This window comes from Caretta caretta, chromosome 1 (genome assembly GCF_965140235.1).
Source record: "Caretta caretta isolate rCarCar2 chromosome 1, rCarCar1.hap1, whole genome shotgun sequence".
Lineage (NCBI taxonomy): Eukaryota > Metazoa > Chordata > Testudines > Cheloniidae > Caretta > Caretta caretta.
Window position 1 is genome coordinate 84,148,165 of NC_134206.1, and position 25,895 is coordinate 84,174,059.

General features: G+C 42.1%; 1 long non-coding RNA gene across 5 annotated transcripts in view; it reads left to right on the top strand.

The window, feature by feature from the left end:
• Positions 1 to 25,895, top strand: part of LOC125637915 (uncharacterized) — a 198,334-nt gene that overhangs the window by 63,503 nt on the left and 108,936 nt on the right. The window contains exon 5 of one of the 5 annotated variants that reach the window (XR_012668821.1): positions 3,942 to 5,719. The exons of the other annotated variants lie outside the window; for them this stretch is intronic. This is a non-coding gene — a long non-coding RNA (uncharacterized LOC125637915). Of the gene's footprint in view, positions 1 to 3,941; positions 5,720 to 25,895 lie in introns of those variants that run through there. 5 annotated transcript variants of the gene reach the window in all.

Below are 25,895 nucleotides of genomic sequence, written 5' to 3' on the forward strand. Positions count from 1 at the left end.
AAACCTTTATTGCTTTCTGTTTCCATGTGCCTATTTGAGTCTTCTTTTACAACAGTCATACATGTAGCTGGGCCTTACACTACCTGAGTCTGCTGGGAATAAGTTTTCAGACTGGATTTTTGTTTTTGAATGTGTGTGTGTGTGTGTGTGTGTGTGTAAAAACATGTTGGCTCAGAAAATAGTGTAGTGCTTATATAGTGTAATCTTGTGAGGTGAGAACCTGTGACAGCATTGCTGGGGTGGAAGTTATACTTGATAGTTTCATTGTATTCATAGAGAGGAAAGAATCCTTTAAAGTTGAGCTTATTGGATGTTATCAAGTGGATAATGTTCTCTAGTGCCCTTTCCTGACATCTGAGATGAAACTGATTAGTAAACTGCAGCCAGTCCCTTCTTTTTATAAGGCAAAGTCCCACTTCTTCCTCCTCAGTTGCAAGTGCCTTGAATACAGTGGAACCAGTTTAGGCCTCTTGTTTGGAGGGCAGGTTTTGGGAAGCCCTCCTATTGAGAGTATGTGGGAGGCAGAGGATCTGAGACTATGGAGATCCACTTGCAGCCTCACCCCCTGCTCCTAACAGAGATGAAGAATGGTGTAGTGGTTAGGGTAGTAACCTGGTACTTGAGAGACCTGAGTTCAATTTCCTGTGTGACCTTGGGTAAGTCATTTTCTGTTAATTATTTCCACTTGTGTAAAATAGTGCTAATAGCTCTTCCCTTCCTCCCAGGGAGAGGATAAATACATTAAAGATTATGAGGTAGTGGGGCAATATAAGTACCCTAGATAGAGTAGCATGTCAAGATCAGAGGCTACTGCAGCACTGAGGTCTTAGACGTGGATACAAATCATCTATGGAGGGGAAGATTACTTCCTAGTGCACAGCATAGTCACTGGGATGAGGATTGGGACCATTGTGAGGAGGTCATATCACTGGGAAACATATGAGAGGAAGCTACTAATTAATGTCCTCTTTCTGTCTCTCTAGTTCAGGATCATGTGCAGGGCCAAGGGAAGGACCCTGGGACATTAGAATGCACTAGGCATCCTTTCCTCATTTATATATATCCTTTTCCTTTTCTCTCTGTCTCCCTCTCCACATCCATTATGCTCTTTGCCTCTTCTCTTCACCAGACAACATTAAAAATCAATGACCCTTCACTTGATGAAACTCTTTTTAAAAAAAAAAAAAAAATTAAAAAGCTTTGAGGATCACCTTGTGCATGGCAGTGTGCTTCCTTGCTGCTCACCACTGTGCTGGAAGGGCTGCTAATTCTGTTTCCACAATGCCGCTGACAGGCCAGTTGTGCAGGCTGGCTTTGATCTAGCTTTTACATTCATTTACCATAATATGATTTGGCTTTATTGAACCAATTAAAATTACAGTCCTCCCTTATTATCTCCATAGAGCACAGCGGAGATGCAGTGAATTTCAGTAAATGATTTCACTTGTGCGAGTTTATAGATCCTTATTTTACATATCCAACTTGTTTTTTATAAGGTGCAATTTAATATTGACCCTACATGTCACTTGTGTAATAAATGTTTTAGGGTCAAGGATTAAAAGCTTTAGTCAGAGATATGTCATGTTACATAAAGCTCTGTTCGTAATGTTGGTTGCAAATGGTTTTTAATTGCTCAAATTTACAATGAAGTCTAGTCTCCTTTTTTTGTCTTTTGTAATCTCTTGGACACTTTTTTTTTTTACTGTAGGAGAACAGGTGCTTTGCTGTATATTCTCTTGCCAGAAGTGCATCCCAAAAATACATTTGGAAAGGGTTTAACTGAACATGAACTTAGGGAGTGTGATCCTTCTCCTACGCATGTCAGTGGCAAAACTCTCAATGCCATACCAGCAGCTGATTTGTAATTACAGATTTTAAATAGGAGTATAATTTCCTTTGGTTTGTTTGTATTGCACAGAAAGAAGTACATGCTTATAATATTGTCTGTGTGCATTTTTAAAACCACTTGTAGTCAAAGAACCAGACTCAGACTTAGTTAACATGAATTGGCTGGATTCATAAAACATGGTGAGCTAACTACCTTGAAACTGTCTTTTCCTTTGAGTGCTCTAAATAACATTTCTTAGTAGCTTTAAGCTTTAAACCTTGTCTTCTCTTTACGTATTGGTAAGCCTTTCTGGAATGCTCATCAGTCACTATAGTATGTCCACATACAATTCTTGTCTTTGATGGGTGGTGCCTCTTTGCCCTAGACTTTTTCTCCTCATCATGCTATAGATCTCAGCAACCATTGTACTTTATGGCAGTAGGGCACTTTCTGTATTTAGTCAATTTATATATGAAGGATTGTGTGGGGGGCAGTCATTATAGCCCTGTGGCCAAGTGCAAATAATCGCCCTCTTCCTCAGGACAGTATGACCTAATGGTCAGAGTCCATACGACCGCCCTTCAGTACAGGACAGTAGGGCCCAGTGGCCAGCATCCATGGGCCTGCTCCTAGATTCAGGGTAGTATGGTTTAACGACCAGAATCAACAGGACTATCCTTCAATGCAGGGTGGGATGGCCCAGTGGCCAGAATCAGCAGGCTGTCCTTGGCTTCAGGCAGTATGGTTTAGTGACCAGAGTCCATAGGTTTGCCCTTATATGCAGGGCGGTGTGGCCTAGTTGCCAGAGTCAATAGAGATGCCCAATGTGTTCAGCCACAACAAAAGACTTCAAAGAGCAATAAAATACTTCTGGGGGAATTCTGCACCAAAAACTTTGCGCACAATATTTTAAAATTCTGCATATTTTGTTTGTGAAAATAACACAATATAATCATGCCATTTTCAATTATTTTGGTAATTTATTTCAAAATACCTCTCAGCAAATACATTTGTAACAATACAGATGACAAAAAAGATTCAGGAAATGTTTTTTGACAAATAGATTCCTTGGTAGGCCTATCAATAGAGAACTCTGAGTAATAATTCATTGAAACTACAAAATAGAAACATATTTCCTGCACCCCTCAGAAGCAGTGCACAGGCATGGGGGAGTCAGGGGTAACAGAGGCACGGCGGGAGAGGGAATTAATTTCTGGGAAGGAACCTGGGTGTGAACCTGGAGGGTTGTAGGGTGAGGGTGGAAGAAGTATGGAACAGGGTTTTTTGAGGGGGCAGGAGATTGCTAGGGAGCGTCCCCCATGCAGATCCTGGCTGACCCCCAGTCCTGAGTTAGGCTCTAAGCTAGTCCCAGTCCTGATATAAATTAGGTTGCTTCAGCCCATGCTGACTGGCTGCCTCCGTCCCTCCCCCAAATCTGCCCATCATGGATAGCTAGAGTGCAGCGTGTTCTGGCTATGCCTCCTACGTGTCCCTTCACACCCCTTACACTGCAAACTATAGGGTTCTGGTATAAGAACCCTTTACTTTGCACCCACTAGGGATTCTCCCACTCCAGTGTAACCCCCTAAGAGGTGATCTGGCTGCTTTCTGAGTGGTGCAGACAATCTGCCCTGAGACGTCTTATTCTGTGTTCTGTTATTGGACCTGTACATCTTTAATCCTATAATAAAAATGTCATGTCTATATGCCATATGCTAATTAATTCTAAGAAGATTACATAAGTGAATTGTATACTGCCTTTTCATCTAAATTGTATGAAAACTGGACTTTTGGGTAGGATGTCTCAAGTCAAAAGAGATTATAGTGTGTTTTTCATTTGAAATAATTGTATTTATTTATTGAATTTATTTCAGCCCCGTACGTTTGTTTTTTCAGTTATTTGAAAGCCTTTTGTAATTCACTGAAAATACATCTCCATTTGTTGGGCAATCAGCAGTTGCTAAAATACATGGGGAGAGAAAAAGATTTTGTCAATGCATGTTGCAAAAACCTAGGAGGCTTCTAGCTCTCTTAAAAAAATTTTTTTTACCCAAAGACAAAAGTTTACATTTATGAGTGACTAAACTAATCCAGTCTGTGTTTGTTTCATTAGAGGCTGGAATAATTCAAGCTGGATGTCTGCTTCATTTTGCTGAGGGCATTTCAGGAAATTGGTGCATACTAGCTGCCTGCAACAGTCGAATCACTGGAAAGACTCCATTAACTTGAATTGGTATAGGATCATGCCCCAAATCCTAAGAGCCATAAAGGGAATTCTGCAAGCAATGCATCTTCTTCAAAACATAGTCTATATGTGATGTCTTATGCTCAGGCACCTCAATCCTAACCTGTCCCATCCTTTCCTCTTCCTCTACTCTCATCACTGTTCTTTTTTCTTTCTGTCTTTACTGTTTTACCTCTACAAAGATAAACTTCCATCTAGCCACCCTTAGATTCCAGGCCATAATTAAAGAAATCCTGTATAAAAAAAGTAAAATCTGAATCATTGCTATTTTATTATAAATACTGCATTGTACAAGTACTGGTTATCACTGTATGTATCTAGTCTTCTGTTGATGTGACATCACATATCTGTAACCAACAACGGAAGTTCTTTGTTCTTCTTGATGGTCATTAGGAGCTGCAGCATGGTTCCAATGGGAGTAGAACCTACAAGTTTTATGCTGCAACATTTGACTTTTTTTGGCCCAAACAAAGGGAGAGAATCAGTGGGGAGGACATGTGGATTTTAGTTGGAATACTCTGTACATGTGCTGCAGAGGACAGGGCAGGAAACTCAGCTAGAAGAGCCCAGAAACATCCTGATTAGAATGTGGCAGTTACTAGACATGCTCAACAGCAGTTTCTGAACCTTTACAGGAAGTTTTCTTTGGGGGCAATCTGCCTGGCATATCACACCCTAGTCACCCTCTGGGCTGAGCCAGTTGGAGCACAAGGGACGAAAAGTTATAAATATAGGAGTTAAAGACAGTCCTGTGGACTCAACAGCTGATTGACTTAGGACCAAGAGATATGTCTGCTGTGAGGACCGGTTCCCAAACCCTATATCACTTTGGATACAGGTGAATGCTATTCCAGTTTTACTTACAGGGAAGCCCTCCATTAGGCGAATGTTTGGTCCACCATGTTATGTTCAGTGGCCCTAAAGGGAGAACTGGGAGGAGGGCATTTGTTACTCACACACACCACAGATCTTATGGAATTTACATTTAGCTATCATCTGACTGCTCTAAACTGGGATTATGTCTATGTTAAAGAGAATGGGGCAGAGCTCAGAGATGGGAGGGGTTGGAAATTCTTGCCTAATTTAGCTGGGCATATGAGGGAAAGAGACTGCCCCATAGAGTAAAAAGCCTTAGGGAGATTCAGAGAATGGATCTTTTGTATAGTGATCGCACTCTGTGTACCCCTTTGGATACAGGCTACAGACTTAAATGTCACCACCAACTGAGGTCTCGTCAGCTATTAACCTAAGAGCTAGAATGTTTCTGGCTGTGGAGATTCCCAGACTGTTGTTGTTGTGGGGTTTTTTTTTTGTTTTTTTGCGGGTAGGATTCTGAAGTGTTTGAAAGGACTGAGGTGCTGCCATTCTCCTCAAGCATTAAAGAGTCCAGGTGATACATCTGTAGCTTACAAACATACTATAAAGACTGAAAAATCATCTCTGAGAGAAGATCAGAGTGGAATGTGGTTTGATGTGTGTGCGCTAAAGTCTAGAATGTTGTGTCAACACTTTATAGTTGACTACGTGTAACAGAAATGAAACACCAGTGTATTTACTAATAGTTTTTGTTTAAAAGTTTCTCATAGTATTCCAAATGCTATTTACAATGTTTTCTGTGTGCATTAAATGTTTGTTTTACTAAGGAAGTATATGGTACTCTCGCTCTTTGAAGTAGACTGAAAACTATTAATACCTATTTTTCAGGGTTTTACACAAAATAACCCCGACGTTTAACTCTGTATAATGGTTTCTGAAAAGTCTTGAAAAGACCGAACTCTGGCCTGGATTTCAGCAAAAAGTTCGGTTGAAGTTCAGGAAAAAGGGAAGTGTAGTAGTTTTATATAAATGTTGTTAGCATTCCTCTGCCCTACAAGATGTACAAATGCTACAAGAACATTTCTCACTGATTTCAGTGAGAGTGGGAGCAAGTCCTGTATTGTTTTCCTTGTGGAAAAGTCAATAACATTGTTTGAATCCCCCGGCGGGCCCTCCCCTCCCCCAATCTTTTATTTACACTGCCAAGAAAAAAAATATTTTATTTCAAACAGGAACAAACTGCTTCCAGTTGCCAAGACTGCATCCAGAAAGCTAATGCTGAAATACTTGCAAATACCTTTGCAGCAATTATAATTTACCAGACTATGGTCCTTCTTTTGAAGAATACATCAGGATGGGCCCAGGCCTGCTTCCATTGTAGTCATTTGTAGATTTGAATTAGAGTAGGAGAGTACAAACAAATGAAATTATGAAAGGCTCCAATTATTATTAGAGACGGATTTCAAATATTATAGCTCTTATTAAAATTAGAAGGAGGTCACTGAAGTAGATGAGGGAGTGTAGGTAATACTGTGGTCAAAGGAGAAGACTGGGAATCAGGGCGCTTGAATTCTGGGCATGTCATTTAGTTTGCCCATTGATAAAGTGTGCCTCATATGTACTGCAGTTGCCTCACAGTGAGTTATAGGATTTTTGTTGCTTCATATGTTCCATGTTGTGCACTTGCAGTGCCCTAGAAGATGGCAGAGAGCTCACGCTAATGAACTCCCATCTCCCCCTACTGACTCCGGGTGGGTTCTGTTTTACATGAAGAAGGATTGCTGAGACCTCTGGAGTTGCAATAATCTGCATAGAGCAATTGGGGTAGTGGGATATAAGGGTCTTGGGATGGGGAAAGCTCATTCTAAGTCCCCAGCTAAACTAGTGCCTTTTGGGGGTTGCATTTCAAGAGAGTCTTGAGGGATTATACCTACCCCTTCATGATTTGTCTGTCATTTCCAGCTGACAGCTGAGTTTTTCAACTGAGCAGGGTTGCCATAGAAAGGCTCCTTGGTCCCTTCTGAGAAGGCCTCTACAATCAGAAATGGAGTAGCATTCTATGAGTGAAGAGCTTGGCTAGGTGACTGAATTCTAGCTGGGCTCCAGGCCTGCTGATCACCAGGGACAGGAGATGGCCCATTGAGTTCAATGGGAGTTTTGCACAAGTAAGGACTGAGTAAACAATGAATAAGCTATTGAGAGTTGGCTCATGCTGACTGTTGCCTATAACTCTGACTCCATATCACTAGGTCTGCATTCCCCTAATACAGAAACAAACTGGCAGTATGGGTTCAGGAAAAAGATCTTTCAGTGGGGACATACCAATGTGTAACTTACACCAACATTTATGTAATTTCTGAACTTGGCTCATTGTAATAATTACCTAAACAGCAAGACATTGTGTAGATTATTCTGTTTATGCTAATGTGCATCCTACATTACGAAATAATGTGGAATAGAAATAGTAAGAAAACAGGCACTTTCGACTTTGGTTGAATATCAAGAACATGATGCATCAGCAGTATAAAATTGCTGTTTAGATTACAGGACTGTCTTTCAAGGTTGTGAAATACTTGTGTATATCAGCAGCTGGAAAATAACTCCAGATGCTTCCGCACTATTGACATCATCTGTTCATCTTATTAAGCAAACTATTCCACTGTTTTTCTTTGTTACTGGACCCTTTTCAGCGTAGAAGGTGATCTTGCTATTGTCATTGAGGCAACAGTATTAAGAGACTTAGACACATGTTCTTAAGTCAGAAGAGTTACATGTTTCCAAACAAAAAAGAAACCATATACAGTACATTTAAAATGGAAAGAACAAAAGTAAGGTCTCCAAAAGAAATCATGGTATGTGCCTCTTCTGTAACAAGTCTGCTTAGTCCCCATATACGTGATGGATCCCTGCCTCTGTAACAGGATGAAAATACTCCGAGAATTAACTGGCTGTTTTCTCTATATCCAGGGAGAGTCCTCAGTAATATGAGGCAGCACCCAGAAGACAAAGACATTAGTGTATCATAGCCACCTACACCACATTAACAAATGGCTTTATTCTGCTGGAACCACCAACCAAGGGGTTGTACTGAAATGGTGAAATGAACCCACCAGGATTCCCTTCTCTTTAAGTCCTCCCCTTCATTCTATATTCAAAATCCTCTCTACCCTATTACAATCTGTACTAGCCCTTTGTATCAGACTAGCAAGACAGAGGTACCAAGCCAGCAACTTTAGAAAGGGTTGTGTTTGCCTTGACTTCTGCCAAGCATACTAAAATTCCTGAGTTATTGACCTCTGTGGCAGAGCACCTCCACATCAGGGGCCTCAGCGCTTCCCCCTCTGACAGTGAGGACCTAGAGTAAGTCAGCCCCATTCCAGATGGTGTTTGTTCTTCCACTTGGGGGTTTATTTCCCAATACTTTTCTGGCAGGCCTCAGGGCTGGCCCAAGAAGTGCCCCATCTCCAAACAAAAAGAGAAACCGGTTCTAACACAAAATGAAAAGGAATAGGTTTTCCTACTCTCCCCACCCCATGAGTGTGGTGTTATTGGCACTGGGGTGCCCGTCCTTCCCCTAAACAGGCAGTGTATTATGTAACTTCCCCAGTAGGGATGAGAGTAGCCATCCACCCTGGAGCAGCCTTTCTTTCTGCTGCCACTAGCCCTACAGCAACTTGTCTCTCCTTCCTTCTCTCTCACCAGAGGTGGACTTTTAAAGGTCTCAGGCAGCCCTTAATGGGATTCAGGTGTCCCTAGTTTACCTGAGATAACAGCTTTTCAGTTTATAGGGAAAAGGGCCTTTATCATTCCAGGATGAATATACCCTCCTCCTACCACTCTTACAGCTGTCCAGCCTGACTTTGTCACACCTCACAGAAACCTGAATCTTCAAGCCAGCCAAGGAGGCTGAAGTGCTAATTTGATCACCTCACAAAGGCCTGTGTTTTGGTATCAACCAAACAAGCTATAGCTGTTGAGTCAGTAACCTCAGAAAACATTGTGCTTTCACCTCAGACAACCAAGCTAGAGATGCTGAGCTGGGAACTTTAAAATGTTTTTGACATTGGTTCAATAAATTACTATTGAGCCAGGAAGCTCCCAGAGGTGTGTGACTTACCACCAGTCCAGCATGCTACAGTTGCTGAGCAATGTCTAAAGTAAACTCTAAAATCAGGGGAAGTGCTCAGCCTCCTCTCCTTCATCTGGATTTGGGAGAGCTCAGTTCTCCCAGAGCTTCCCCTCATCCTTCCTCTTCACTGGCTCATGAAATGAGGACTCATTAGGTGGGAAAATGTGAGAGTTTTATGTGGTTCCAGGCTTCCTACCAGCAGTTGAGGGAGAAGAATTGTACAAGCTGGACATCCCATATCTCCCTCCTTGTTTTTTCTACTGTCTTCTTGTTGGTTCCCCTGCCTCTCCAGAGGAGATTGTGAGAGAAAGAGGCAGAATCTGGCACTCCAGATCTCCCTTACCTCCAGTACAAGGGGAGACTCCATCACCTGCTGCCTCTTTCCTTAGCCAGAATCCAGGAGAAACAGAAAGGCCCTGTCAGTTCCTTCCATAATGGGAAGGATGGCTAGGAATATATGGATGTTCCCCATATGTGGCTCCAGCTTCTGTGCAAATATACACAGGCTTGTTTGAGGTGTTTTGTGTGGGTTGGGGCTGTGTGAGAACATGAACTTTGATACATCAGTTCCTTTGTCCCTATCATTCCTGTTCCCATGTCATGTCCTGTGACACACTGTCACTTTTCTGTATGGTTTCAGAGGAACAGCCGTGTTAGTCTGTATTCGCAAAAAGAAAAGGAGTACTTGTGGCACCTTAGAGACTAACCAATTTATTTGAGCATGAGCTTTCGTGAGCCACAGCTCACATCTGATGAAGTGAGCTGTGGCTCACGAAAGCTCATGCTCAAATAAATTGGTTAGTCTCTAAGGTGCCACAAGTACTCCTTTTCTTTTTACTTTTCTGTATAACATTGACCCACATGGTGATAAACAACAGCTAAAACTGGTGGGTCCCTCTTCCTATTTTGCTCTCCTCTACTGGATTGTTTTATGTCTTGTTGTACAAGGATTTACATGTGCAACTTCAACACAAAACTATATGGATTCTAAGTAGGAAGTGAAGGCTGAACTGGACCTGGCACCTGCTAAACACAAACTAAAAGTGTGATTATGCTGAGATGAAGAAGGTAGGACTGGTGAAGGAGAGGATGCAGGGGCTTCTTAATCATAATAATAGTTTACATCCATTGTCCAAACATTTATGATTATTTGAGCATGTAGCGAGTCAGCTGACATCATTGCACTAGGTGAATCACAAACACTTAGAGACATTTCTTGCTCTGAAATTTTACAGTCTAAATAGAAAAGACAAAGGGTGGGAGAAAGGAGATACTATTAGCCTCAGATGTGAGTTTGAGGCATAATGAGGTGAAATGTTTTACACAAGGTAAGTCTCCTTACTACTCTCATGGGTACCAGTCCAGTGCCTTAACCACAAGAACATTCTTCCTCTCTAATAGAACTGGCCAAAGCTCAAAACATTATGCTGGTTGCTGTTGTTTTTGAAATTTAAAAAAAATTCAACTAGCTCTACTAAATAACCATTTATTATTAAACCTATTTTACAGATTGGGAAAAACTGAGCAGAAAAGTGAAGTCACTTGCCTAAGGCTACATAGCAGCATAAGTGGGAGAACGAGGATTAGAACTCAGGAACATCTGACTCTGAAGTTTGTGCTTATTCTCCGAGATGACAGTGCTTTCCGAAATAAATTAATTTGATGCTAGAAGTATTGTAGAGCCAGGTTGGGTTTTTTATTGAGATAACTACTATTGTTGTGGTTTTCATCCGCAGTGTCGTCATTTTTAATTTCCTGTGCGACATGATGTATCATCCTGTACTGTGATGCCATTGGACCATTATGCAAAACCACAGACAAACAAAAAAACCAATCCAACAACCAAAAATCACTTTAGAAACATAGAATTTTAAGTACGGATATGAAAACACGATGGTAAACAAGTTTTAGATCATGATGATAAATTATTCCATTCCCCTTATTTATTCGAAAAATAAGTTAAAATAAGTAATTTAACTTCCCTTATGGAACTTGAGAGAGAAACATTGACAAACACTCCATTCATATTGTTTACAGATTTACACTGCATTTCATTAACAAAACTAGATGCCTTCCTTTTCTTAAAAAGGAAAGATAACATAAGTATAAATTCTACCTTCTCAGTCCTTTATACAATCCAATAGACATATTTTGAAAACAAATTCTAAAAGGCTTCTTTGTAGACATCTGTAATTTGGAAAATTACATTTATTTCTGTTTAGGATCAGTGACCTATCTAGAAGGCACAGCAAAAGAGATAACTAAATATGTGTCTTGAAAGAAAATGAGGAGAACAGGAAAAAAATAATATGGTAAGCATCCTTGCCAAAATATAGTCCTGTAGTAAAGCTCTTGATTGATTCATGACACAGTAAAAGAGCTACTTACAGAATGTTTTATATTGTTATTACATTCTGATACAAGTTCTCCTTTGCCCATGTTTGGTCAAAGAGGCAAGTTTCTAAGAATTCCTCGACATTCTAGACTTATTGCTTTACAGCAGAGTGCCAAGTTGTTGAATACACAAGGCCACTCATGACAAAGAATTTGTCTCAGTATTTAGCATGAGTTTCTCAAAAGAAACACAAAGACAACTACATTAGTAGATATGTGGCAGGTTTTTATTTTTCTCTCTTTCAGTGAGTGGAAGTGGCGTGTGAAAGCAAAAGGTCTTGGGAATTAAAATGAAAAATCATCTTGAAAACCAGGACCACGGAGCAAATTTCTATATACAGAGACCTCTATAATTAGATTTGGGTGACCAAGTGAGGGAGTCTTCAAAAATAATGATTTGAAAGTCCATAGTTGAGAACTTTGTGGCCTACCTCTATCTCTGTAGTCACTGAGTACTATAAAGCTGTCTTTCATCATTTCTAGGAGTGGCATCCTTGAAAGAAGAAATGTTGGGAATGATGGGGTTTCAGGAGGTTATCAGTATTAGAAGCTGAGATGACCTTATCCTCCAAGCTTTTCTTTAAAAATGTGGCTCCTCTGAGAATAACATCCACAAATCTGGGTCTCACCAGCCTAGAGTGCCCATGAGATAGTACACTGGAGATAATTACTGATTATTATAATTTTATTTATATTGTAATATGCCTCATGGCCCCAAACAAGATAGGGGGCCACATTGTAATAAGTGCTCTAAAACACATAGGAATAAGTTAATAGAAGCAAGGGACTAACAAAAGAAAAGCAAAGTCAGGGGTAGTCTTTCCATTGACTTCCATGGGCTTTGGATCAGGCCCAGAAAGTAGAGGGAAGCTAGTGTAGGAGGGGACTGGGCAGGAGAGGGACTGGAGGATGAAGGGGCAAACAGCGGAATGAAGACTATCCAGGGCTGAAAGGAATAGTCTGTTGACTTTCCTTGTGACATTCAGGATGGGTTGTGAGGAGCTGGCTGCGGGACCTTAGCTGAACATCCCCCACCCCTGCTCTGCATCCCCCGCTCTTCCATAGGGAGCCTGGATACTATCTCTGTTTTGGCGAGCCTGGGGATTTTCTTCTACTCTGAACCCAAATGTGTGGGGAAGGAGGATGCCACTAACAGCTTAATGTCTCTGCTTATTTCTGGGGAGAGTAGGAGAGCAGACAGTCCACTGTGGGTAATGGTTACTTCATCCTGGGCCAATCTCTTTTTGTGGCTTCTACCAAAATTGCGCAGGACAGGAATTACCCAGAGATGTCCTGCCAGCATTGCAACTAGAACTGTTCTCCCTCAGCTGGCAATGTATGTGACATTCCCTCCTTCCTCAAACCCCCCGTCCCCACCAAAAATTACATACTCTCCACCAAAATCCATCAGTCATTTCACTTCCACCCCTGGTCCTGTACCATCATGCTTCGTGCTCCCCAGCACCTTATGGAGCGCAGCCATTTTTTCCATAAGAGAGCTCTTAACAGTATCAGGATCATCTTTCTGCTGTTCTGCCCATCCTGGTCTCTTCAACTCCAGGAGCTCGAACCCCTTGGAGCCATTGCAAAGGGGCTTCCATAAGGCCAAGGCAAGAGAGGTGGAGCTATCCTTTTCCACAGACGCTGGATACTTTCCATGCAGATGCAGAGGGAGTAAGGACTTCAGAATTCAGCCCATACAACACAATCATTTCACTACTAAACACTAGAATAAGACAGTTCTTCTTTGAGAAGTCCTTCTGTGTATTTCACACGTGGAGTATGCATGTGCACCATGCGCCTGAGTCTGGAATTTTTTTGCATTGTCTTTTGGTCTGCACATGCGCCGTAGATCTCCTCATGCTTCGAACCAAGGGCATAAAGGGTGGTGAGGGCTGATTCCTCTCTGGTTCCTTCTTACCATTGCATGGTCTGAGTTGGAATCTGCAGAGTCCTTAACTCCTTTCTACTGCCTAATTTCTGAAAATATATTGTAAATAGTTTGTTTTAGTATTTTCCTAGGACAGTGTACTTAATTTTTTCCTCCTTTTTTTTTCCTCTCCAGGTTGGGATTATATGCCGAGGATTCTGTGGTTCAGAAATTGTTTCCTGTTCTCATTCCTTTTCTGTGTTTGGACCTTAGCCCTACCCCTCCAGTTGATCCCTCTGCTTGGCACTATTGGGAGCTGTGGGAACCCTGTGTTAGATACCTGGGATTGGTACAGGGACCAGTTTATGAGGGGATTGTCCACCTGGAAGTTGACTCTCTTCTCCTCTGGGGAGCTATAGAAAGGGTTCCACCTCAATCTCAAGGGAAGGGTTCTACTCCCCTTAATAGTTGATCCCCAAAAATAATGGGGGATGAAAGCTGATTCTCATCCTACGTTGACTGAACATGTTAATCTGAAAGCAAAAATTCTGCACGATCTCTTTGGCATTAATAATTCCTTCCCTATTGGAGGTCACATGATTCACAGCTCTCAACATGAAAGATGCATACTTTCACATAAACATTCATCCACCCCACAGGAGGTTCCTCTTTGGTCAAGACCATTACTAATTCAGAGTCCTCCCCTTTGTGCTAGCCAAAGCATCCAGAGTCTTTGCAAACAATTTTTCAGTGGTGACAGCTTGGATGAGAAGAAAGGGCTTTATCATCTTCCCATACCTCAATGATTGGCTTCCTACAGGCAGATCCTATGAAGAAAACCATCAGGCAACCCAATTCCTGCTCAGTCTACTGCCTTCCCTAAGTGTTTGTGTCAACCACGAGAAATCCACATTGACCCTTGTGAGGTCCATAAACTTCATAGGGGTGACACTGGACTCTTCCACAGCAAGAGCTTACCTGCCTCTTGAGAGGTTCCAGGCCATGGGCACATTCATTCACCAGGTCACTATCAGATCCCTGACTTCAGTCAGAATTTTCTCTGCAGAAACGTGGCCTCATGCACACATGTGACGCCATTTGCCAGGCTCCATCTTCATTTTCTGCAAGCCTGGCTTCTTTGTACTCACCAGAGAGGGGCAACGTTGCCCCTCTTTGGTGAGTACACAGACAAAGTGACAGTTCTATCCAAGGTTTTGGTCTTTCTTCTTGAGTGGACAAAGCTGGAGAAAGTTCAGGTGGGGTTCCCTTTCCTCAGACCAACTCCTGAAGCAACAATCATATTACCAAACCCTCCCTTTTAGGTTGGGGAGCTCATATGGATGATCATATGACACAAGGCATCTGGACCCCTCAGAAGTACAGAATTCATATCAGTTTACTAGAACTCAGGGCAGTCCATTGAGCCTGCGACATCTTCCACCCACTCATCCAATCCTGATATGTCCATAATGTTGGACAGTATAACTGTCTTCTATATAAACAAGTAGGGGGGACAAGATCCCTCCCTCTTTGTATAGAAGCAGTCAGCCTCTGGAACTGATGCATCAGCCATCACATAACCCCTTCAGCAGTACACTTACCAGGATTGCAGAACTCCCTAGCAGACAGTCTCAGCAGATGTTTTTCTGCAAACCACGAATTGGAGATTCATGATTCAGGTCTCCACAAAGTCTCCACCCAATAGGGAATGCTGTCCTGGAATCTTTTTGCCTTACAGGTGAACAAGAAACTTCCCCTGTACTGCTCCAGAACAGCCCTATGCAAGGGCTTAATGGGAGATACCCTCTTGCTACCGTGGAAAGATCACTTGAGGTATGCCTTCCCTCCCATTCCATTAATACTGCAGATTCTACAGAAAAGCCATCAAGACAGAAACGGAGTCATTCTTACTGCACTTACTTGACTGAGACAGTTCTGGTTTACAGGTTTACTGAAACTCTCAGTTCAGCCACCTATAAACATCTGCCCATTTCCACACCTTCTAACACAAAACAAATCTGCTTTCAGGCACCCCAGTCTGGAACCACAGCAGGTCAGATCCTGGTATTTGGATGGGCATTGGTATACAGGAGTGTTCATGTTCCAGAATTCATCCTCAACCAAGGCATAAAAGAGTCTATTAGGAGATGCTTTTCAGCTAAATTGAGTGGTTTCTCCTCTTGGGCTCAACAGTGCCAGTTATCTACAGAATCTTCTGGGATCCCTTCTATCCTGGAATATCTACTTACCCTTAAGTCTTTGGGTCTCTTTCATTTCTTAAGATGCATTTAGCAGCAATCAGCACTATTCATCCTCCAGTGGATAACTACACAATCTTCACTCATCTTGTCACAACTAAATTTAGATCCTTTCCACCATTGGTGAAGTTTGCGCCCCAGTGGGACCTCAGTTTCATTCTTTTGTCTCTCACCAGACCTCCCTTAAAACCTCTAGCCACATCGTCTACGGCCCATTGGTTTATGGAAGTAGCCTTTTTAATTGCCATAACATCAGGGAGAAGAGGCAGCGAGCAGCAGACATTCATGGCAGACCTGCCATGTACTGACTTCTATAAAGAAAAGGCCTTATTATGCCCCCACTCAAAATGAATCTGTATAAATGTTTCCAAGTTCCACATAAGTCAGACCATCCACTTACCAGTATATTTTTCCTTAACCACATGGCTTGGATGAAGAGAGGAGACTGCATTCTCTGGACGTCCGAAGGGCACTGGCCTTTTATCTACAAACAGCAAAAAACATTATAAAGACACCTGCACTATTTCTTTCCATAGCAGTGAGATTAAGGGGTCAAGCTGTCTCTATGCAGACTTTCTAAATGATTCTCTGGTTGTATTATCCTTTGGTATCACCTCGCTCACATCCTCCACCCACCCACCCAGAGAGGAGAGGGCTCACTCCACCAGAGCACAGGCAGCCTCTGCTGGATCTCTAAGGGACGTACCCCTACTAGAGATATGTAGGGCAGCTACTTGGAGCTCCTTGCACACCTTCACAAACCATTACGCTTTGGTCCAATCTTCGACTGCAGAAACAGTTGTAGGGACAGCAGTATTACAGTCAGCTATTACTTCTGCACCCTCACACCCACCTCCTGTTTGACCACTGCTCGTTAATTTCTTACATGTGGAATACACACAGGCACCATCACTGAAGAAATGGGGTTATTTACCTATAACTGGAGGTTCTTTGAGATGTGTGGTCCCTGTCTGTATTCCACTACCCACCCTCCGTCCTCTCTGCTGCAGATTATCTAGATTTGTGGTAGAAGTAGGAACTGGAGAGGTGTCAGCCCATACACCCTCAGTTCAGTGTATGAGGAAAGCTTGTTCAGACCAACTGATACTGCTTGCAAAAAAAATTCCAGAGCATGTGTAACCCTTGTGTGGAATACAGATAGGGACCACTCATCTCAAAGAACCTTCTGCTACAGGTGAGTAACCTCCATTTCTTTAAAGAATCAGCTAGTAGCCATATTTCTCATATTCTCCACTTCATGATAAATAGTATGTATAAATCCCAGATGGAGCTTCTTATTACATTCTCTATCATATTTCTATGTAGTATATATCATTAACATACCTGCTTTTTAAAATTAATGTAGTCTGTAGCATGGCTGGGGCTTTTGATACCCTTCAAATTGTCTGCTGTATGTGCTGACATCTTATGTTCTGACTGTCTGAATGTGTTTGTTTTGTACTACAGTGAACTCACAAAGGAATTCTAATAGAGTGGCAAAAGCATGATTTTAAGTCCTGCAAAAATACATTTCAAGTCCAGAACAAAGCTGTAGGCAGGTATATTTTTTTAAAGATAATATAAATACCAGGCACCAAAAATGTAAATAAGTTCAATTTTGGCTTCTCTTCTACTCTCAGATCAGATGTGTGGGGAGGGATGAAACCACATGGGGCTTGATGTCTCTGCATCAATCAATTAAATAAAGAGCACATATGTTGAAAGTTTATACTTGAGGGCTGATTTTGTTCTCAGATATGTACATCCAGCCTTTGGCCCCCTACTCCCCAGCAACAAACTTCCTTAATTTGGAGAAACAAGAGACCCAGTGCTACACCTGGTTTGGGTGCAGGGTTCTGTGGGACAGAGCCAGTTGCAGGATGGGGGCCTAGGAGAACACTAGTTTTAATTTGAAAAGTGAAAAGTTAGTTTTAAGTCTTATTCCTGTGAAGATAGCCTAGAAAGCATAAACCATTACTAACCAATTTTTAGAGTTGACAGGAACGAATAGTTGGAATCCTTTTCTGCAGCAGGAGGCTGATGATGGTGGCAGAGGTGGAATATGCCCCCTCACACACACCTTATCTCACTGATCTTCCCCAAGACTCTTAGGTCAGCCATGTGAATAGTGGCACATGGTATATCGGAGGGGTGATAAAACTTTCTTTGCAGGCCCATGCAAAAGTGCTAAGGCTAGCTCTTCTCATCTCCCACTGAACTCAATATAAATCTTATGTGTCTATCTGGGCCCCTATTTCTAAAGGCTGGACAAGCTGTATAGTTATGGCACTACCAAATTCACAGTCCATTTTGGTCAATTTCATGGTCAGAGGGTTTAAAAAATAGTAGATTTCATTATTTCAGCTGTTGAAATCTGAAATTTCATGTTGTTGTAATTGTAGGGGTCCTGACCCAAAAAGGAGTTGTGGGTGGGGGAAATCACAAGGTTATTGTAGGTGGGGTTGCAGTACTGCTACCCTTACTTCTTGCTGATGCTGGCAGCGGCTCTGCCTTCAGTTGGGCAGCTGGAGAGCAGCGGCTGCTGGCTGGGAGCCCAGCTCTGAAGGCAGAGCCACTGCCAGCAGCAGCGCAGAAGTAGGGGTGGTGTAGTATGGTATTGCCACCCTTACTCTGCACTGCTGCTGGCGGGGCGCTGCCTTTAGAGATGGGCGCCTGGCCAACAGTCGCTGTTCTCCAGCTGCTGAGCTCTGAAGGCAGCACAGTAGTAAGGGTGGCAATACCACGACTCCCCTAAAATAAACTTGTGACCCCCCTGCAACTCCCTTTTGAGCAGGACTCCCTATTTGAGAAATGCTGCCCCGTGAAATCTGTATAATATAGGATAAAAGCACACAAAAGACCAGATTTCACAGTCAGTGACACGTTTTTTGGGCCGTGAATTTGGTAGGGCCCTATATATAGTATCTACTGACATCAATCCGTAATTTCTTCTGTTTTCTTGGTGTTGGGAATGTACTTTTCCTTAGAACAACTTCCTGGAAATACGAGCTATGAGCCAAACATTTTGCATGTAAGGAGGAAATTTATAGCAGATTTGAACGAAGCTGGAAGTCATCATGCAGTAGTGTTGTATGGGACCCAATCCAACTCCTGAAACCAATGGGAATTTTTCCTTTGTCTACAAAAGCAATTGGATCAATTGCACAAGTGGCAGCTTAAGAACTCTGTCACTTAGGATTTTTGAACATAATTAAAGAGATATTTCATTATTCACATGCATGACATGCTGATATACTGTATTGGGAAGGCTTCCATGATTAACAATGTTTAGATAGCATCCAGATTAAAAATCTGGCTACATCTGGCTAGCTGGAGTGCACAATGAAACATTTGTGTACCAGACTTCTGCAATACCAATTATGTATTCTAAGGCTGATCTTTCTACACAGCGTATCACGTGCAGTTCTTCTATATGCATTGGGTCGGGAAGGGAGGGGATCCATTAGAGAAAGTCCTCACTGCCATTTGGCACCATTTTCTGATCATTTTTTTCTTTGATGTATTTGCAATAAAATAAACTGACACTAACTATAAGGACATATGTACACTGCTTTGCATACTGTCTAAACTTGAGTAAGCCATGGTCTGAATGAGCTTTCCCCTGACATTCAGTAACAAACTAGGGGAAAAGACTTCAATATTTGCATAGACACACCTTCTCTGCCTAGGTATTCAGCAGATGGTGCTGCTTTACCAAAGTGATCAGTTCTGGCTGGTTGTGGGTTACAATTCACTTAAGTATTGAATGCAGGGGTAATGAAATGTTGTTATCCTTATTGTATGAGTAAAGGGCAGCAGAACTGTTCTTAGCATGCCTTGATTGAGGGGGTCATCCTAACCTAAACCTCACTTGCTCATCAGGGGGTAGGTGTAGTGGGGTGGTCACCTGCTCCTATCCTGGAGGGCTGGGGCTGTGGGTTATAAACTGGGCTGATTAGGGAAGTGGCTACAGCTGGCCTGTATAAGAAGACCAGGGCAGTTAGGAGTAGACTCTTTCTCTGCCTTAAGAGGGAGAAGGACCTGGCTTCTGGGGAGCATACCTGGGAACTTGAGGTGGGGCGCATTGGGGGAAGATGAGAGGAGCTGGGGAGCTCCTGCCTGGAAACCCCCTAGGCTGCAGGGCCTTGTGCGGGGCCTAAACAGGTTCTGGGTCTGCAAAGGGGCAGACCATGGGTAGGCAGAGGCAGCAGGTCCAACTGCCCCTTTGCCTGTGATGAGTGGCTTATATTCTGCAGTCAGCCCCAGTGAATCGGGGCTAGAGAGTGACTGGACAGTAGGCAAAGACTGAGGTGAGGTGGGGATAGTGGGTGAGGGTTCCCCTGGGTGGGGAGACCCAGAGAGTGGAAGGATCTTAATTGGCCCCAGGTGCCTTGATTAACCTGGAGCAACTGCCATTTGGTTACCATGGTAACAGGGATTTGTTTATCTTGGAGCTAACATACCTGTTTCTCACTACTTTCCTATAGCCATCTGGCCTTGCCCCATCACAAAAGATTATAGAAGTTAACTCAAAGCCTGACTAAAACTAAGCAACTAACTAACATGGTGGGTTATTCCTCTTACCAAGCCTGAGCACAAAGTGCCCACCTTCCATATCCAAATTTAATTTCCTCACCCACAAAATATCAGGGTATGCTTACTCTATAGGCTGGCATGTTCATTCACATGTATTAATAACCATTAGCTCATTCTCACATCTGTTGTTTAGAGGGCCCTTTCAAATTCACGGTCCATTTTGGTCAATATCATGGTCACAGGATTTTAAAAATTGTAAATTTCATGATTTCAGCTATTTACATCTGAAATTTCATGGTGTTGTAATGGTAGGGGTCTTGACCCAAAAAGGAGCTGGAGGGGGTCACAAGGTTATTATAGGGAGGGTGCTACCCTTACTTCAGTGCTGCTGCAGGCAGAGGCACTGCCTTCAGAGCTGGGCAGCTGGAGAGCAGTGGAAACTGGCCGGGAACCCAGCTCTGAAGGCAGAGCTGCCGCCAGCAGCAGCGCAGAAGTAAGAGTGTCATGATATGATATTTCTACCCTTACTTCTGCGCTGCTGCCTGCAGAGCTGGGCCCTCACACCGTAGCCATCACTCTCCGGCCATGCTGCTCTGAAGGCAGCAGCGCAGAAGTAAGGGTGCATGGTATGGTATTGTCACCCTTACTTTTGTGCTGCTCCTGGTGGGGCGCTGCCTTCGACCTGGATGCCTGGCCAACAGCCGCTGCTCTCCAGACCCCCCCCCCCTCCAGCTCTGATGGCAGCGCAGAAGTAAGGGTGGCAATAGTGCGACCCCCCTACAATAACCTTCTGACCCCCTGCAAATCCCTTATGGGTCAGGACCCCCAATTTGAGAAACCTGGTCTCCCCTGAAATCTGTACAGTATAGGGTAAAAGCACACAAAAGATCAGATTTCACGGTTTCATGCTTTTGAATCATGGTTGTGGTATTTTCCCAAATAAATGGTATGTTCCCTTTTCCTTTTAATAAAAGTTTTGTTTTGTTATACACAGACAGACTCAGTGCTTATGAGTGGGGAAGTATTACTTAGTAGAAGTGGTGTCTAGTTTTCCCAGATTACTGGGTGGGGGTTCAAGCTGCTTCTCTTTTGTATTGTTAAGAGGAACCGCTGGATATTTAACCTGGCCCTTGTTGCTGCCGACTCCACCTGGCAGAAGGGTTACACTTGTGTAAGTGTAACTCATTCCAAAACCAGAACATCTGAAGATGTGTTATGAGTAGCATCATACTGCCCCCTACCCCACAGATCCTCAGAAACAGAGGTGCTGCAGAGTATAATATTGTTTTGCTTCTACTCAGGTCCATGAAAAAAAGCCTCATTTTCTCTTCTTGATGCTCTGCCTATATCTGCTTTCCCCCTCCAATCTCTGTTATGGTTTTCTAAATTATACTATGATAGTACTGCTGAATACTGGGCACAAGCCGAGGCAGTCGTATTCTAACAAGTTGTTAAGATTCTAAGACGTACGTGTTCAGGCAGCCTGTTGCCCCAGTAACTGTACTTGTGATTATATTCGTGGATCTGTAGGCATCTGTGCAGGTGATATACCTCCCTATCAATCCTTCTCAGATGTTCTGTACTGCTAATCTCAACAGCACCACCTGCCATTGCCCCCAGAAGGTGACCTAATTATATGTAATAGCTATTGGAATAAATGTGTTTGCTTTGTCTTTTCCTACCTACAAGATTAAACCCTATTGAATGTTGTTGTTTTTTTAAAAAAACTTTAGAATTTTGTTCCCAAGCTTAATTCAGGATATCAAGACTTAATACCCTAATTGCAAACTAACAAGGGATGCTTTCACAATTACCTCAGTGTTTGTAAGGCTATGACTCATGAACAAACTATTTTCACGGCTGGGTTGCATTTACACAAGTCAGGGTGTGAATTTTACATGCAGATCAACAAGATGAGACAGATTTAGGTGTGGGCATATTTATGTAAGGTATTTGACTATTGTTACAGAAAAAGCAGTATATTCTCTTTGTAGGTGCATATGCTATTTCCAGCAGAATTTATTCACTGTATATTCATGAAGCTCCAAAGAGACCAATTTGATACTGGGCATTAAGTAGGATTTTGGCAGGGAATTTGTGGTAGAGCAAGTCTGTAACATCCCAAATCCTTAACTAAATATGGATTGATGCCACATGACAATCCTTCATTTACAGCAGATGAAATGGACCTCATTCCAAAGATGGCAGCCATCCATGTTAGTTTCTGCAACAGAATACAAAATGTCACTATTCTCCAGAGACTAAAGGGAAAGTAAGCACATGTAGCTCAAATAAGAATGAAACAGAGCACATTGCTGAATGTCTTCTAGTAATAGATCATGTGTATGGGAGTCTGGCATATTGACATCATACACTGAAGAGGTATGGCATTTACATCCATACTAGAATTTCATTTTGTAAGCTGGAGGGAAAGGACAAGTAGAGGCAACACGCACTTGGTAAAAAAATGTTTTGCTTAAGAAGTTTCCAAAAGGTGGAGTACCTCAGGTAATAACACAGTGGACTCAGGAGAAGCGGCAAAACTCCTTCCATATTGTCAAAAGGCATATCTTCTACAAGCTTTCCTACATTTTCCCAAGTCCATTTAATCCATTATTTATAAAACACCTTTTGATGTATGTTATTTCTGATATCATTAAGACAGCAACATAGTATTCACATGGTGAATAAGATGAAGGAGGAAACGTTTGTATCTAAAATCACCCACATCAGTACAGACTTGTATGTTAAATAAGGACGGCATTGACGTGTGGAGCACTTTTATAGAAAAAATATTTTGCTCGCCATATTTGAAAGCACGTTATTCGAGACTTCCACTCACAAGAGGAAACTTTTATTCTTTCCAACATAGCGAAAAAAAAGATCAAGTCATGGAGGTATCTTGTTATTTAGAAATCTGTCATGTGAGCATGGAGTTAAAAGAAGTCAGGGTACTCTAGATTGTGATGTATAGGAGGTAGGGATACATCAGTGAGGAGAGCAGACTGTGACTGTATTCTGAAATGCTTCCTTTTCTACAGCTTTAGGGGAATGACTGAGAAAGCAATCCTGTCCCCTATTAGTCATCTCATGTGTTTAATTTCCTTTGCACATATTTCCTTCAAACATTTTCAAACAGAATGTTGTGATATCTATTTTGGTAGCATTGAATATGTGTTTCATGTGATTTCAGTAGGTCTATGTGGAGAACTGGTCCTCACCAACCCAACTGCAGTCCCTTGCCAAAGGTTCTATGCTAGTTGTCCCCAACTGGCACTCTTCTAATGCATTTTACCTTTCTCCTGTCCCTGGACTTAGATTACATTCTCCATTTTGTTGGCCTCTGTCTGCTTGTGACCACTGAAGAGGAGGATAGGTGTGGTAACAATGAGGTTTCTGTGGTGTGTCCCTTCCTAGGGCCTCTTCTGCCTCTGTAGATTTCAAATAAACAACAGCGATCCCAGGCACATGCTGGAGGAGGATATACACTAAGCTAAAATTGTGTAAAATGTTGCACATGAAGAAAATGGGGCAAAATGTGTTTTCATTCATTTCTTTTTGAGAATAATATAAGAGAACAAGAACTATTCCCCCCTCCCCCACCAAACCAGCTCCCAAATGGAGATTGAAATAGCCTGGGGGCAGTTATGATAAAGAATTGCAAAATGGGGCAGAGGCAATTATAGCAATGGCAACAGCTGTAGCATCTCTGTCTTCCCATCTTGTATCTAAAGCAGATGTTAGACTGAGGAAGATTTCCCCTATTATCAGCCTCCATCTATAAATCACCCCTTGTGCTGTATTCTGTACAGCTGCTCCTGCGGATATTGATAAGTAGTTCAGGCCCTATTCCACACTCTCGACTTAAATTTAATTTTCTCTATCTACAAATCAGTGTATGATGCAGAACAGATCCCTTATTTAGTAGCGTGAGAGTCACCAATGCCCAAAAGGAATTGCACTACTTATTCAATCAACATAACGTAAGAAAGAATGGCATAACTAACTCAGAGAAATAACACAATACTAGAAGGTTTCAATACTAGACATTTTTGGCTATTTTCTACCCAAATCGCCAACCCTTAGAATTTAGTCCACTTTCCTCAAGAGCTCCTTTACTTTTTGATTACTTGGTCATTACACAGCTGTCTTATATGGATTTATGAGGTTATAGGAGACTTTACTAGCATGCTTTCCTAGTAGTTTCTCTTTAACTCGGGATGAGACAACTAGTTGCAGTACTATAATGGTCATTTTTGTCTCTGGTTGCAGCAGGCTGTAGCTCCCCACCTTTTAGTAAGTGTAAATATTCAGCTCCCTTTATGTTGTTTTCTCCTGGCTCTTTCTCAGTTCTGAGGATGTGTAGACAAAATTTAGAATGACATTTGGGAGACAGTGACAGCTGTGCCTTGTTCGTATTCTAAATAATTGTAGTTTGCTTAGTTCACTTTACTTTCTTTGATTTCACATATTTGCTATGACAAACAAAAGAGCTTTCATTCCTTAAAAATATACAGAGGTTGGGTTTTTTTAAAGGGATACTGTCAGACTAAATCCTTCATTTAAAAAATGTACATTTTCTGCATTGTTAATAACTTAAAGCTCCCAAACCAAGTGCATTTCTATCTCAAAAATGACTTACAAACAATCTGGTATCATGGGAGCCCATGTTTGTGTTTCACAGAGCACCCCCCCCCACACACGCCCAGTGAACTTACTTAGTTTTCAAGTGAAAAGATGTTTTTTTTTCTCTGCCAGCCTCCCAAACTCATGGGCAGATGGCTACATGCCTGGCATAGGCAGAAACCCTTCATCCCACTTGTGCTCCTCTGCAGAGGTTCCAGTGGGAAGTACCAATGCTGTGAAAGGAGTGGAATTCCTCAGATGAACTCTGGATAATTGAGCCAAAATGTCTCTTGGACATTGCTGCATGGCCTTTCTGCATCCTCTACCCCCTAACTCTTAACATACACTGTGCCTTATGAGCCTCTATATAGCCTTCAATTTGTTTAGGAGTTTGTTCCTCACCTAGGGGATGGACAAGATGGCCCACTCCAATTCTCTTAGGATGGACAACCTCATGGCATTCAGAAGTGAACATTCTGACTATCGCAGGAGCAGCATTGTGGGTGTACAGAAGGAGAAATGATGAGGTGGTCTTATAAATGAGGCTATAGACATTTCGAGGCATATAACATAAAATATGTCCATGTGTGCCTGGGTGGAGCGAGCTCTTGAAACTCAAAGAGGGCATGGAAAAACACAGTGTGGGGTTTGAGTGTGTAAACAAGTTCGGGTGTTTGGAAAATGTGTATTTTGATTTAGTGACTGGAAGAATTCTGATGTATCCTCTCTGTGGCTATGGTTGCTAATCACTGTCACAAATTGCTGTGGTCTTTTATTGTTGTCTTAATGGATAATTGAGTTTTACAGCATCCATTACCAGTTTATGCTGCTATACGGAAATGGTTTGGAAGGGGATGGACCAGCTAATTAACTAGCTCAGTTTAAAGTGAATTTTAAACAACACAAATCCCACTAAATTGATTAATCTCACTTTGGTTCAAGTTTAGACAAAATAGTCCAGCCTGTTGAGGTTTTCGTTTCTGTTTGGCAAGTACATTTATATTGCAATCCTTCAAGTATCTGAATAGTTCCCCTTCCTGTTTGTCTCCACCACAGCAATCAAATGAGACGTGGAATTCTATTATTTGTAAATCACAGATGAACTTTAAGTTAGGGCAGAAGCCTGGCTTGTCTGTAGTTTTAGGCAAACTTAAAGCAAATGTGTTAGTGTAATAAAACATTTGTCATGAACT